This window comes from Pyrus communis, chromosome 3, assembly GCF_963583255.1.
Source record: "Pyrus communis chromosome 3, drPyrComm1.1, whole genome shotgun sequence".
NCBI classification, from domain to species: domain Eukaryota; kingdom Viridiplantae; phylum Streptophyta; class Magnoliopsida; order Rosales; family Rosaceae; genus Pyrus; species Pyrus communis.
The window spans coordinates 3,757,403-3,772,676 of NC_084805.1; positions in this window are offsets into that span (position 1 = coordinate 3,757,403).

Here is a 15,274-nt window from a genome sequence, read left to right on the forward strand (position 1 = left end):
GCGATACGAGTGATGGTTTGCTCACGTTTCTCCTCTGCCAGATCTAAGCTTGTGGCCATTTCTTTACTGTTCTGCTTGATACTTGGCAGTTGAGTGCGGTGGCTTGTCGTTTGGTGGTGTGATATGCCCTCAGATATCTGAGGAGTTCATCTAGCCATTTTCCCTTCTTGTCGATGAGGAACTTTGCCAAATCTTTGCCTACGAATTGCGGGGTGTTGTTTGTGACGATGGATTAAGGGATACGAAATCTGCAAAAGTTGTTTATTCATATGAAGCGCTCTATGTCCGTCTGTGTCATGGTAGTCATTGGCTCTACTTTTACCCATTTGGTGAAGTAATCGATTGTCACGATTGTCATGCCTTTGTTCTTAGTAGCGGGAGACATTGGCCCTACCAAGTTGATTGCCCACTGCATGAATGGCCAAAGATTCGTTTGCGAGTGTGATTTGATGGCAGGTAATGCTGGTACTGGCTTGTAACGTTAGTAACGGTCGTATTTGTATGAACTGCTTAGCATCTTGGTGCATGGTAGGCCAGTAGTAGCTTGTGTTTAGAACCATTTTTTGTTAAGGATTGGCCTCCGGAGTGATTTCCACAAACGCCTTCGTGGATTGAGCTTAAGAACCTTTAGGTCATCAAGAGGTGCTAGGCAGCGGAGATGTGGTCCAATGTAGGATCTTTGGACTAGAATGCTGTTCCACATATAGTACTGTGTTGCCTTTATTTGGAGCTTGCTAGACTCCAACCTTTTTGTAGGGAATGTGTCATTGACTAAGTAGTCTATAATAAAACTTTGCTAGTTTGGAGTTGTACTAACCTATGACACTTCGACTGCTGGCTTCACCTCTATGCTTGGCTTGTCTAGATACTCCACCAAAATAAAGCGTTTAAGTTGGTGGTTGAGAGTGGAGCTTAGGCTGGCTAGTGAGTCCACGTGAGCATTGTTTACTCACGAAACTTGAGTGAGGGTGTAAGTTTGAAACCCCTCAAGTAGTCTGGCTAGTGATTATCTGGCAATCAGAATGAATTACAAGCCTTTTCACTACCAAGTTTTTTGCCATTTGGAGGCTTGCTAGTAGGGTCTCGTACTCTGCTTCATTGTTGGATACTTTGAAGCCTAGAGTGATCGCCTACTTGGGCATCGAACCATGTGGAGTGACAAGGACTACACTTGTTCTCGAACCCTTGTAGTTGGATGTCGACATAGAAATGCCAAAAGTCTCCATCGGGTGGAGCAGGTGCGGCTAGGGCGTGTTTAGCTACATCCGAGGCGTTGTTGGGCTGCTTTATTGCGTCGTGAATGCGTGGTAGGGAGCCATGAAGCTGGGGCCATGCTACACGCAACAAGAGATACTTAACTACTGGTATTGGGTCACTCTAGAGTTGAATTATGGAGTAAGGGTCAGCTGGGGTCGTGTGACACGTAGCAAGATGTGGTGTTCGACTGCAGGTACATGTTAGTCTTATGTATAATCTTTTGGGGCGATGAGGACAAGACTTGCTTCCGAGTGTGTCCTTCTAGTGTTCGTTTGCCCTTGGCGCGCCTTTGGGCAAAGTTGTTGCGTTTGTCAGAAAATTTTACATCCGTCAATGTTTACGGCTTTATCGTCGTGCGTCTGGATTGGGCGGAATAGTGCGTCATGAGGATGACTGTGCGCGTTTGAAGGTAAAACTTGAGCTTTCGGGTTACAACAATTATTGCCAAAGTTAGCTTTTGAATTTATGGTAGCATCAAAGAGAGCTTTTGAACTATGGAATACAGGTAGTCGGGCCCCCAGCTCTTCTCGTATGATGGTAAAGTTTATTGCTACTTTAGATACCGTCAAACATGCGAATAAGTCATTTGTTGCTTTCGGTTTAGATAGTATGAAGGTGATGTCGGGTACTTCTTCAAGTAATTGAATGTGCATCAATAAGCCTCGTCCCAAAGTGCATGTTTATCTGACATAGTGAAAGAGTCTGCAGAGTTAGATCTTCTTTCATGATCAATTTTTCGAACAACGGGTGATCTACTGGAAGTCATTTTTGGAATGCTGCTCTAGCTATCGAGTCGTTGCATTTGACTATCCTTGATTTCTTTTCTTTGAACCTCTTCACATAGTCGCGAAGCGACTCCTTTGGGTTCTTCTTGACGTTGAACAAGTGGTCGAACTTTTTCTTGATCGAGCGATGCGATGAATATTCTTTGATGAAAACCAAAGAAAGTTCAACAAAACTCTGGATGGATTGTGACGGCAGGTTGTAGAACCAATCTTGCGCCTCGCCTTATAGAGTGGTGGAAAATATCTTGCACATGAGATCGTCGTTGTTTCGATAGAGGATCATTGCGCTTCAGCAGTGCTTTAGATGTCTCTCTCGGTCTTCATCTCCTTTCAAGGAAGTGAAATGTGGCATGCTGAACTTGCGTTGAGGCTTTGCCTGCTCGATCTCCTCCGTGAAGGGTGACCTGCTTATGTGGGTCATGATCCGTTGTAGTGCCTCATCAATGACCTCGTTGCGTTGGAAATCGCACAATCACTTGGTCAGGAGCCTCTTTACAGCTAATTCATCAATCATGTGCATCTTTAGCTCCTTGGGGATGGCTCTCCAAGACTCCCAATCCACAACACATTTGGTACACACCAATGCTCTAATGTTGGACCAAAAATTGGCGAGCTGTTCTGACTTCGCAACCCCTATTACTTCGTTAGTAATGATTCGATAACGGCTGCGACCATAAGTGTGTTGGGCCCATACCGCAACAAATTTCTTCTTGTCTATCCACAAAATATATTTTCATAATACTTAAGCTAAATAAAAATTTATAAAAAATGCAAAATTTACAATGCTAACTTTTTCCAAAACCTTCGTCATTTGTTGTCTTTGACGAATGCGCACCACTGTTGACCATCGTACCAACAATCAAAGAACAAACTGATTATAATATGTAGACTTGGTAAGCATTTCCGAAATGAATTATGAAGAATAAGGAGAACAGAATGGCATATTTATAGGAAGGTTAGAGACTTTGCGCAACGAAGACTTTGTCGAGCAAACATCTACACTAAATACGGTATTGATTTCTTTGATTCAGATGCCCAAAATACGTTGACCTAAAACTGAACGCCATTTGCGCGACGAAGGTTTTGTCGCGCAAGGTTTTGCACAGCGACAACCTTTGTCGCGCAAACGTTTTAGCGACGACCGTGATTGATTGTAATTATGAAGTTTAAGTAAATATAGATATGTATGTTTACGTAAACTTCATATATCTATGTTTACATAAACTTCATAATTACAAACAAATTTTCACTTATAATATTTATTCTAAAAATTATTAAAATTTAAGTAAATTGATATTATATTCCATTCAATTATTTAAAAACCAAACAGGAATTAAAGCCTAATTAAGTCCAAATACATAACTTATAAAAAAACCTTAAATTGAAATATTGTCCTCAAAAACATAAATTTAAAACTACTATTTTGATGGTCATCCATTCCGCTTGACGTCATAATGCCATTGATTGTAATATCCCTCCAACACAGCCTCCATCAACTTCATCATATCTTCGTTTGTATCATCATCAAGAATATACTTACACTGTTACACATATATGCAAATAATTAATTCCAACATATAATAAAAAATTTCACAGAATTAATTATTGATCCATCAACAGTATACTGACTAATAATTCATCCATCACGCCCTTCTTCACATTCTTGGGCGCATATTTTCAAGAACGCCACTCGGTAGTAGAACAATTATTCCACATGGCTACACCAATCGCATGCGCGAACTCCACACGTTGCCTCAAATCATTCGAGTTGGCTAGCACGCTCTGATCCTTATTTTTATCCTTCATCCCAGCACGAACAAAATTGTGAAGAATAAGGAGAGCATAGGTGCATATTTACAAGAAGGTTAGGACCTTTGCGTGACGAATGCTTTGTTGTGCAAAGACCTGCACTAAATACAGTGTAGATTCGTCTTGATTCACATGCACTGAATGCTCTGACTCAAAACTGACTGTAACTTGCGTGACAAAGCCTTTGTCGCGCAAGTGTTCCTCTGATTCCTATGCATTGAATGCTTTGCTCCAAAAACTGAACGAGCTTTATGCAACGAAGACTTTGTCGAGCAAAGTTTCCGCTGGAAAATCTTCGTCGCGCATTTATTTTCGGGCCAAACAAAAATCACCCTCGATTTTCTTACTGGCTTTGCGTGATGAAAAATCTTTTTTTCGTCGTGCAAACATTTTTGTGTGGTGAAGTTCTTCGTTGCGCAAAGTTCACCAACCTTGCACGACAAAGATATGTTCTTCGTTGCGCATGGCGCCCCTTGCGCGACAGATTTTTCTTTGTCGTGCAAGTAGTTTTTCCTACTAGTGTAAGGATCATTTTTCTTTATCAAAATGTTGTTTCACTTTGAGTTAGGCAATAAAAACTGTTTGGTAAAAATAAAATATCAAGTTTTATTTGAAAAGTAATGACGGCTTGCTTTTAAAATCTGATTGCATTAAAAGATTAGCTGAGTCAATAATGAATATTTCAATTCCTACTATAACCTCACTGGTTTTTTAAAAATAATTGTGTTTATCCTTCTACACACATATTTTTTTTCTATTAGAAATGAAATCACAACCATCACCTACCACTACAACCACCAGCCAAACATCACCAACATCGTTGTTGCCATCGCCACTGCCACAACTGCCGCCACTGTTGCCACCATCGCCGTTTGGACAGTGCCATCACTGCCACCACAACTACTGCTGGTTGGGAATGCAAACTGAAAGCTGAAAATCAAACACAAAAAATTTAAAACTAAAAATTGAAATGTATTTCGAACGGCTCCTAAGATTGTGTTAAAATTTGAATAAGTGAAGGATTCCAGCCCTTTGAATATGACCACCTAATTTGTACTTGTAATATTGCTTTTGAGTTACATGAATTGTATTTCCACCTCTTATTATTGAATTTATTCCCCTTTAGTATTATGATTTGCCTTTTCAGTACCAATAGTCTGTCAAAACTCTTGTAATTATTCTTTGAATTCAATCAATGTGATCCAAATCAATGTCATCCTGGACGATAACTCCGTCCAATTTTCTTTCATGTATTGTGAAGTCAATCAAACAAGTCCAATTTAGAAATAAAAAGTAGGTTCATAAAGTATACGAAAAATGTTAAACGAATTAAAAACAAAAATAAGATAGGTGAGATGAACCCATCATATATTAGCAATTGTGCATGAATGGATGTTTAGGTACCAATCATTTGTTGGGTGTCGGGGAGAGGGAGTGATACGGTCTAATCCGCCCCATAAATACCAAGACTTAGACAAGATAGCGACCCAGTTTGAGAATTTAACAAAAAGATAAGAGAACCAAAATAATGGATTTGGATCCTCTCCTGAGCAAGGGAGACGGATCCTCCTTATCCAAACACACGGGCCATTGAATTTTAATCCAACGGCTACAAACAGGAAGTTCTTTTAAAAGTTATAATAATTATAGCTGTTGGATCAAAATCCAATGACCCGTACATTTGGGTCATGAGGCTCTGTCTCCTTTACTCAGGAGAGGATACAAATGCATAGAAGGGATTTGGAATTTGATTGGTTTTCTTGTTCTTTCACTTTTATTAATTATTATGCATGCAGCCCATCCCTTTTCAAAGTCTGTTTCTTTCATAAATGCAAATTTCATTTGATTAGTGTGGTTCGTTCAACTTGGGGACCATGTAATTGCATCTGCTGTTGGACAAGGATTTATATGGGATATGTACACCGTTACAGTATCGTCCTACTCATACGTAACGATGGAACACAAACATAGTTTCTATGATTGCTCTTTTTTTTTTTTAATGTCTTTTTTTTGGTAGGAGTTTCAACACTTCGCTTGTCATCTTTTGTACGCACTTCTCTAGTCCTCTTAATTTCATATTTTGATTTATTTAATTCAATATCTAAATAAAATGAAAGAATTGCAAAAGATAGAAAGAGTAGTACATATATCACTTCGCCTTCGTAATAGGTAATATAAAACAACTATTGATCAGCTGTTAATGAGGATATTCGCTAACTAACTACACTAACACCTCATTAACAATTGATAACTACCTGTAAAGAGTATCTTACCTCTACAATTAAACTTGTATGTACTGTTAACCGCTCTTATAAGCTCACTCCACAATAGTTCATATGATCCGAATTGTTTATTTGTTAGGTCATCACTCATAGAACATCCTCATCAAGTTCGAAAGTTGTTGAGTTATTTACTGTAACTTGATGTATGAACGAACTATAGCTTTGTCAAACCACAAATGAAAACAGTCTCATCTCCGCCGGTGGGTCGGGCATCTTGAATTCCCAGCCCGTGTCATATTCGCATCTGGTTGAATAATTTGAACAATAATTAAGGTGGTCTGAATATCCACATCCTAGCTAGTTGATGACACTTAGAGCCTAAGAGGTTATCACCAATAAACAAGTTGTATTAGACGATGCCAAGTTAACCAAATTATATACCAGAAAAAATGCAGATGCAGTCCATCGATCTTGTACTATTATTTGATTTTCCGCGTGTATCAACAAACACTATTAAATAAAATTGGTAAGGATGATTAATTAGGACGGGGCAAGTAGCCTACTCCAAACAATACGAGGTCGGTCTGTGAGTTATTGACCAACTATATATTCCATAGGGGTCGATTTCATGCAGCTGCAGTTTATTTAGGATTTAATTATTTCCTTCCTCAGAAAAATGAAAACAATTATGCCAATATTACAGAGTTTGTTGGAGAATTTAAAGTCCCGTATCAGAGATGTGACAAAATAATATGTAATTAATATGTGGAAGATTCATAACTAACGTCTCTAAGGCATTTTGTGTTGAACCATGCATCTAGCAATAAGTTTTTAAGTAATGACAATATCGCCAATGTTATCAGTGTTAATTTTTTTTTTTTTTTTTTTTTTTTTTTTTTTTTTTTTAAACAGAAATATTCGTACTTCATACTTAGGCCATATATGTGGAGTAAAAAAAAAAAAAAATGCAGTTCAACCTTCAAGAAGCATGAGCTACTAACTATGAGTCCTCCAAGCTTTGCTTCCATGCAAGGAGATAAGACTAGAGAATTAAAGATAGAATTAATAATTAATCCCTATTTTTAAGCTTTCATTATTGAATACCAACTTAATAGTTTTTGTGCATTATGATGAGAAGAAAGTAAATTTGGAGGGATTTAATTTGGATGTATTTGTGATTATATTCCATATTTAGTTTTAACAACTTGGGTATGTATATTATAGATTGGTGGAGTTAAAACTTAAATGTTGTTTATCTGAGTGGAATGTCATTTCGCTTGTTCGCATGGACTCCACTTTTACACTCCAATATATACCATGAAAGCCAAATATGATTTTTAGTCTGACCCATAGATTTTATGAGACTTAACTTTACGATACATTGAAGAGGAGAAATGTTTTCTTTCCAACTTTTATGTACATTATGTACATTAAAAATGCTTTACATTTGCAATTGTTGACAATTTATCTATTTGAGTGAATGCAAATGTTTTGAATTAAATTAAAAAAGGAAGAGACATACGAACATACATGCTTTAAGAAAGAGGTATTACGCTTAACTCTCGTTAATAGTGAATTTGTATTAATTATTATGACTGACATATTGTGTGGCTTAACTCAATCTCTCACCTCTTGGTATAAATAAACGTTATGTTAAAAATAAAAATAAAAAATAGAAAAAACCTGATCTGTGATTTTCTCTTAATAAAATACACTAAATAGAAAATCCTCTACATTATCCTAACCCCACTGATAAAAAAGAAGAGCCTTATAAACAACTTGGGGAATAATATGCATCCGCGACAAAATTTGTTGCAAGAAAGAAAGTTGTGGTGATACTAGAGAACCTTGAGAATCATAAAAAATTAGTGTGATGAATGTTGGTCAGTTTAAAATTATTGTGAAAACCTAAAAGTTGAAAGTGAAAGAAACATATCTTTGTATCATTTACATGATAATATACCTTTGCCATGCATGTAAATCCTTTCTTTCTAAAAGTTGACGTCCTCCCTTACGTTCTTTGGAAAATAAACAAAATGGTGCATTACTTTTTAACTTGGGTGTGGAAACTAGAAACAACAATCTTGCTACAAACCAGACGAATACTGTCCACGTTCATGCTTTAGCACTCAGCATCAGCAGCCGTCTTAGTTGCTGCCCACTGTAAAATATTACTAATAAAATATAATCCTTGAATGCATGGATCTCTAGTGAACTTAAGAAAACTAGAAAGCCAATAGAACTTGAATGCATGGATCTCTAGTAAACTGAAGAAAACTAGAAAGCCAATAGAAATATTAGAGCAGTTTCCAGTTAATGAAAGAGCTTTGAGAGAATAGAATGGTTTGGCGTGGAATATTGGGTTTTGAGTACGGAATAGTTCAAGCACCGATCGGACCTGCTATATCAGGACCGGAGCTTGTTGCTGCTGTTTCTAATGCTGGTGGACTCGGTTTCCTCAGTCCCCTAATTGGGTAGGCTTCTTTCCTCATTCCTTTTTTGTTTTTGTTGATGCACAAAATCAGTGAAGATTTTGGAACAATGTAAAGTGTCAAGTTTGTGACCTTCGCTCGGTTGCTCCAGTCAGCTAGTGATGATGATGTGTAAAGAGATAGAGATAGGAAAACAAACACAAGATGTACGTGGTTCACCCTAAGTTTGGCTATGTCCACGGAGTAGAGAAGTTCTCATTAATAGTGAAAGGTTTACACAAATACATAGGTTCAAGCATAATCATCATTAGTGAGTTCTAATGACTAGTTTAAGTACAATAATGACATTAGGAATTAACTGTAGGAGAATGGTCTTCTTTTGTAGTTGAGGAGAGTCTCTAGCTTTCGTTTGCGTTCGATGTGGGACTCTATGAGCTTTATTCTGACGTTGACATGTGTCGTACTGTGATTGACCTCTTGGTTGGAAGGAAACTCTTGTGCTTCAACAGGGTGCCTTAGCACGAACCCCTCAGTGGGTCCTTGAGGTATCATTTGGTATGCAAGAGGGACGGGACGAAACAGAATGGGACGGGATGGGACAGGACAGGACGGAACGGAACGAAACAGGAGCAAAGATGCCCTCGGATGGAAACAAGGAGCAAGAAGAAGGAGACGGAGAGGTTATAATTTTGTGTTCCACGGATGTGGAACGAGTCGTTCCAGGGGGGTGAGGTGGAACGAAAATTCACCCAAAACTCGTCCCGTGGAACAGCTCGTTCCACCCGTTTTAGGCTCACCAAACATGGGACGGAACGCCTTGTCCCACTCTGTTCCGTCCCGTCCCACGTACCAAACGATACCTGAAGGTATGTCGTTGACCGTGCTTGGTAGTTTCGGGATTGGTCAAGTATGGTACAAACAGCGCTCCCCTAAGTTTCTGAGTGAGGAAAGTTTCTCTGTCATATCCTAGCCTTTGTCATAGCACAGATTTGTTCTTGGGCCTCAACCCAAAATGCGTCTTGCTAGGAAGAGAGGGGCATGTACATATAAGGCCAAGAACCCACCCCAACCCCGCTGATATAGGATCTCACATTCTCGGTTGGGGACTTCAAAATCCAAGTCACTGAGTAGTCATGAAACTTCAAAGTACCGGAGTGTAGTAACATATAGTGGGAGTTTCCCAAGTCTCCGGGCGAGGAGAGTTGCCGAAAGAGGTGCCTTGATATTCTTGAATGGTTGAAGCTTTTTCCTTTGGACACATAGCTTGAGTGGTTGAAGTTTTGTAGGTGAAGGTTTTTGGTTGAACCTTGCAGATGAAGCTTTGTAGGTGTGACTTTTTAGTTGAAGTTTTGTAGGTGAAACATTTAGGTTAGAGCTTTGTAGGTGAAGCTTGTAAGTTGAAGCTTTGTAGGTAAAGTTTGTATGTTGAAGCTTTGTAGGTGAAGTTTGTATGTTGAAGCTTTATAGGTGAAGCTTTGTAGGTAAGGCTTTTTGGTAGAAGCTTGTATGTTGATTTTGCAGCCACACTCTTGAGCAAGAGTGTGGAAGGCTTTTTGAATTTTTTGTTGAAGCCTTCGGTTGAAGCTTTTTTGTGAAGCACATAAATAGATTTTGCTTCCACACTCTTGAATAAGAGTGTGGAAGGCTTTTTGATTTTTTTTTTTGTTGAAGCCTTCGGTTGAAGCTTTTTTGAACCACATAAATAGATTTTGCTTCCACACTCTTGAAGAAGAATGTGGAAGGCTTTTGAATTTTTTGTTAAAGCTTTTTTGAAGCACATAAATAGATTTTGCTTCCACACTCTTGAAGAAGAGTGTGGAAGGCTTTTTGAATTTTTGTTAAAGCTTTCGGTTGAAGCTTTTTAGAGGCACATAAATAGATTTTGCTTCCACACTCTTGAAGAAGAGTGGAAGGCTTTTTGAATTTTTGTTAAAGCTTTTGGTTGAAGCTTTTTTGAAGCACATAAATAGATTTTGTTTCCACACTCTTGAAGAAGAGTGTGGAAGGCTTTTTGAATTTTTTGTTGAAGCTTTTGGTGGAAGCCTTTTTGAAGAGTACATAAATAGATTTTGCTTCCACACTCTTGAAGATGAATGTGGAAGGCTTTTTGAATTTGGGTGTAGGAAGCTTTCTTCCTTAGATGTGGGAAGCTCATACCCTTGGGTGTGGAAAGCTCTCTTCCTTAGGTATGGGAAGCTCTCTCCCTTCAAGGGTGTGGGATGCTCATAAGGGTATGGGAAGCTCTTTCCCCTCAAGGGTGTGGGAAGCTCTCTTCCTTAGGTGTGGGAAGTTCATACCCTTGGGTGTGTGAAGCTCTCTTCCTTAGGTGTACGAAGCTCTCTCCCTTCAAGGGTGTGGGAAGCTCATACCCTTGGGTGTAGGAAGCTTTCGTCCCTCAAGGGTGTGGGAACCTCTCTTCCTTAGGAAGCTTTTGCTTCCACACTCTTGAAGAAGAGTGTGGAAGGCAATCTACATGTTGTAGTTATCTCTTATGTGTTGAAGCTTTGTTGGCCTTCTCCACATGTCATAATTAATAATTAATTAAATAATTAATTGTTATCAAAATAATTATTAATTAATTAATTTCAGATATTGTTTTTTTGGCAGATTTTTTTTTTATTTTTTTTTTATTTTTGTGGAACTAGGGACAAGAAAATGTGGGAGAGACAACATATATAGATTTTGCTTCCACACTCTTGAAGAAGAGTGTGCGAGGCAAGCCACACATTGTAGTAGTTGAAGGTTCAGATGAACCATATAAATTGATTTTGCTTTGCACAATCTTGATCAAGAGTATTTGCATTATGACAGAGGGGAAATGTCTGGGGCAGGTGCAAGAAGGTTGAAGAGCTTGATCTATGTATACCATGCATTGAAGCCTTTGTTAGCTTGCAATAAGACTTTGTTAGTGACTATAACCCTTGTTGGGCATAAGTTCTCCCCCAGTTAGGTTGAGTTAAGCTTGCTTATCCCCCTTTTGAGCTGTAAGGCTTAAGAGCTTTTGATTATTTGTGAATGCTAATAGTTTACATGTACAATTTGTACCACTCCTCACCTAGTTGGTCAGAAGGATGGCGAGTTGCTGAGGCAAAATTGTTTATTAATAGTACTAGTTGTACTCTTCATCGCCTGGTTGGTGATACGAAAGTGAGTTCCTTCATCACCTAGTTGGTGATTAGAATGGCAAGTTGCCGAATGATATTAAAGTACAGGTTGTACCTTCCATCACCTGGTTAGTGATACGAAGGTGAGTTCCTTCATCATCTGGTTGGTGAAACTAAGGGCAAGATGCCGAGGCACATTGTATCAAGTGCCGAATGACACAAAGTATGTTGACCCATTTCGAAGCTTAGTTGGCTTATGTATGAATGTGTTGAAATATATGATGTTTATGTTGATTGACATAAGTGATGCTTATGCATGTTTTGCTATGCATCAAGGAATCTATGCTTTGGATATGTGAACCATGTTGGTTGTAACACTTAGTTTCACTTACTTTGTGACTTAGTTTCACTTACTTTGTGTCAAAGTATGCAGTTGATGCTCTAAGTTAGAGTATAAAGGTAGGTCAGCGTAGACCAAGTGTTCTAGTGCTAGGAATGTAAAGGCTCAAACGAAGTTGTATGACTTCCTTTTTCTTTAAATATTTGCCGAATGGCTTGTGTTACAAAAGATCTCAAGTGGTTGAGGGTCAAAACATTTGTAATGTGCATACCTTCTTATAATAGCATTTCCTTCAGCACCTAGTCCTATCATTTTGAAAGAGCGATGCTTGACCCCATAAGCATAATAGTTGAAGGTACGTGCACTCTTGGTTGTCTTAATACGAACCTTTATCCCTCACATTGTAATGAGCTTGCTGAGAGTAAAAATCTTTCCTTTTACCAAGAGACGAATACGTTTGGTGACTTAGCAAGTAGCTAAGTAAGGTAGGAGAAGGTGCAATGGGTGTCTGAATGGCCAAAACCTCTTCACTTGGTAGAACTTGACTTCCACTCCCCACTTGTTGATAAGAGTTAACCATAAAAATGTTCCTTTGGTATGTCAGAGTAAGTTTTCCAAGTGTTAGCATTGATCATGTACTTGAAGAAGCATTCATGCAATGACTCATTTGATTTCTGCCTCAGCGTTGTTTTGTCATCTGCCTCAGTGCAACGAGAGTACTCATAATTGAAGCGACTGACATATTCACGCAATGACTCCTTTGATTTCTGACAAATGTTGTATAATTCATCGCCAGAGTGTAAGCGATTAGCTTAGAAGATATGTTGAGCCACGAAGAGTCTCTTTAGCTCAGTGAAGGAATCCATTATATCAGGTTGAAGACGACAATACCAATTAAGAGCTCCACCAGAGAGAGTGGAGGGAAAAATGAGACATTGTTCTTCATCACTATGTCTTTGGTATGCCATGGTGGATTCAAAGAGGTGGATATGCTCAATTGGTTCTTCTTTCCCAGTATAAGATTGTAAGCCAAACTTCAGTTTTGTTTCTCCTTGTAGAGGAGTGCCAAAGATCTACCTTGTCAGAGGGCCGGGCCTTGGCTGATCCCAGCCAGGGATTTGGGTGTGACGCTCGGCCTTTAGTCTGTTCATTTATTCAAGGAGATGCAAGATAAGAGGGTCTTGAGTGTAGTCAGGCATCATTAGAACTCTTATTCGTAAGTTTCCCTCATCCATTAGAAGTAAGGGAGTTTGGTCAAAGGCATGTGGCTTTTCCTTAGAGTCGATGTACTAGCTTTTAAGGCATACCTGTTGGTAGTCCCCCGAGTCTCCTACACCTTCCTATCCCTTAGAGGCATGTCGTTCATTTCTTGGATTGGGAGTTGGCCTAAGTTGTGGTAGAGGACCGAGCCCTTCAATGATTCTTGGGTCTTTGATCCTTGAGCCTATGTGGATAGAATTTTCTCGACGATGTCTTAAGAAGTTTCGACATCACGGTAAACAGCTTTTGATCATTCCATTCCCTCTGCAAGAAGGTGCGTCCCTCAATTTCTTCTGTTTTGGGTCGAAGCAATTGGGTTAAGAGAAGTCTCACATTGATCAACACATTAATAAATAGCTTGCTCCTCATTGGGAATATCCATGTTGAAAACCAATGACCCCCGTGTTGGGGGGCACCCATGTGATGGTTGACGTCCACAGGAGCAATAGGCTCATGTGACTAAGTATTCCTAGCCTCATGGAGCATCTTGAAGAGCTTCTTATACTACTTCTGGAAGATCTTGTTCCTCATTGCTATCTTATTGTTCTGAGCCTCCAGTTCTTCGACTTTAGCTTGAAGAGCAAACTTTTTTCGTTCATTCCTTCGCTGCCTCACACTAGGCACGAGGGGAATGTCTTTCTGTATGATGTGGCTTCCTTCATTCCCTATGTTGGAGAGGGATGCCTAGTTAAATAAGAGTGTACGAACGATGGAAACCATCTTGACAAAGCTAAAGAGAGTAGGAATAAGTGTCTTTTCTCACAAACGGCGCCAAATGTTGATGCACAAAATCGGTGAAGAATTTGGAACAACGCAAAGTGTCAAGTTTGTGGCCTTCACTCGATTGCTCCGGTCACCTAATGATGATGATGTGTAAAAAGATAGAGATAGGGAAGCAAACACAAGATGTACGTGGTTCACCCTAAGTTTGGCTACGTCCATGGAGTAGAAGAGTTCTCATTAATAGTGAAGGGTTTACACAAATACATTGGTTCAAGCATAATCATCATTAGTGAGTTCTAATTACTAGTTTAAGTACAATAATGACATTAGGAATTAACTGTAGAAGAATGGTCTTCTTTTATAATTGAGGAGAGTCTCCAACTTTCGCCTACGGTCGATGTGGGACTCTATGAGCTTTATTCTGACGTTGACATGTGTTATATTGTGATTGGCATCCTGGTTAGAGGGAAACTCTTGTGCTTCAATAGGGGTGCCTTAGTCCCTCAGTGAGTCCTTGAAGGTATGACGTTGACCCTGCTTGGTAGTTTCGAGATTGGTCAAGTATGGTACAAACAGTTTCCATTTTGTTGTTGTTCTTAAATTCCAGTTCGAAATTAAGTTTTCTTGATAGTTTTACTTAATTGGCATATATATGATTGCTATTGAGAGGAATTTGATGGTTTGGAACGTATACTTATGTGTTGTGACTGTTGTCCTGCAAGTAGTATTACCCTAGTAATTGGTAAGCCGATTTCTTTGGATAAATGAACCCGTTGCTTTGTTAAAACTTAAATTCTTTACTTTCACGACCTTTCGGAGAACAATTTGATTTCCCTCCAAGTAGGTCGTTGACAACTTTGTTGATGAGAGATTATTTCATGGACTAGGTGTGGACGCAAATTTTCGCATTCTCCTTCTTGGACGAAAATGCACCTGCAAAACAATTAACACCTAAGATCAAGGCCAAGAGCCTCATATGCCCACGATGAATGGGGGGCTTTGGCCGAAGAATCTCCGATGCCAAAGTTAGAATTTGAGAGAGAAAGTGTTTATAGAATTTTAGAAGAGAATTGGACTTAGATTTTTGGAGAAATGGGAGGTATATATAGGGGTGTGGCCGGCCTATTTGGAGAAATGGGGACCGGCCACTTATGGTGGTTTCCTGGCTCTAATTGCAAGATATTATGTCAAATAATATCTTGCAATCAATTAGGAAATTAATAAATTAATTTTGGTAATTAACCCCAATTTGAAAAGGATAATTGGGATTTGATGAGGAGTGATGAGAATGTTTAAAAGAATACCATTTTGATCACCTTCGACCTCGATTAAGCCGTTATTG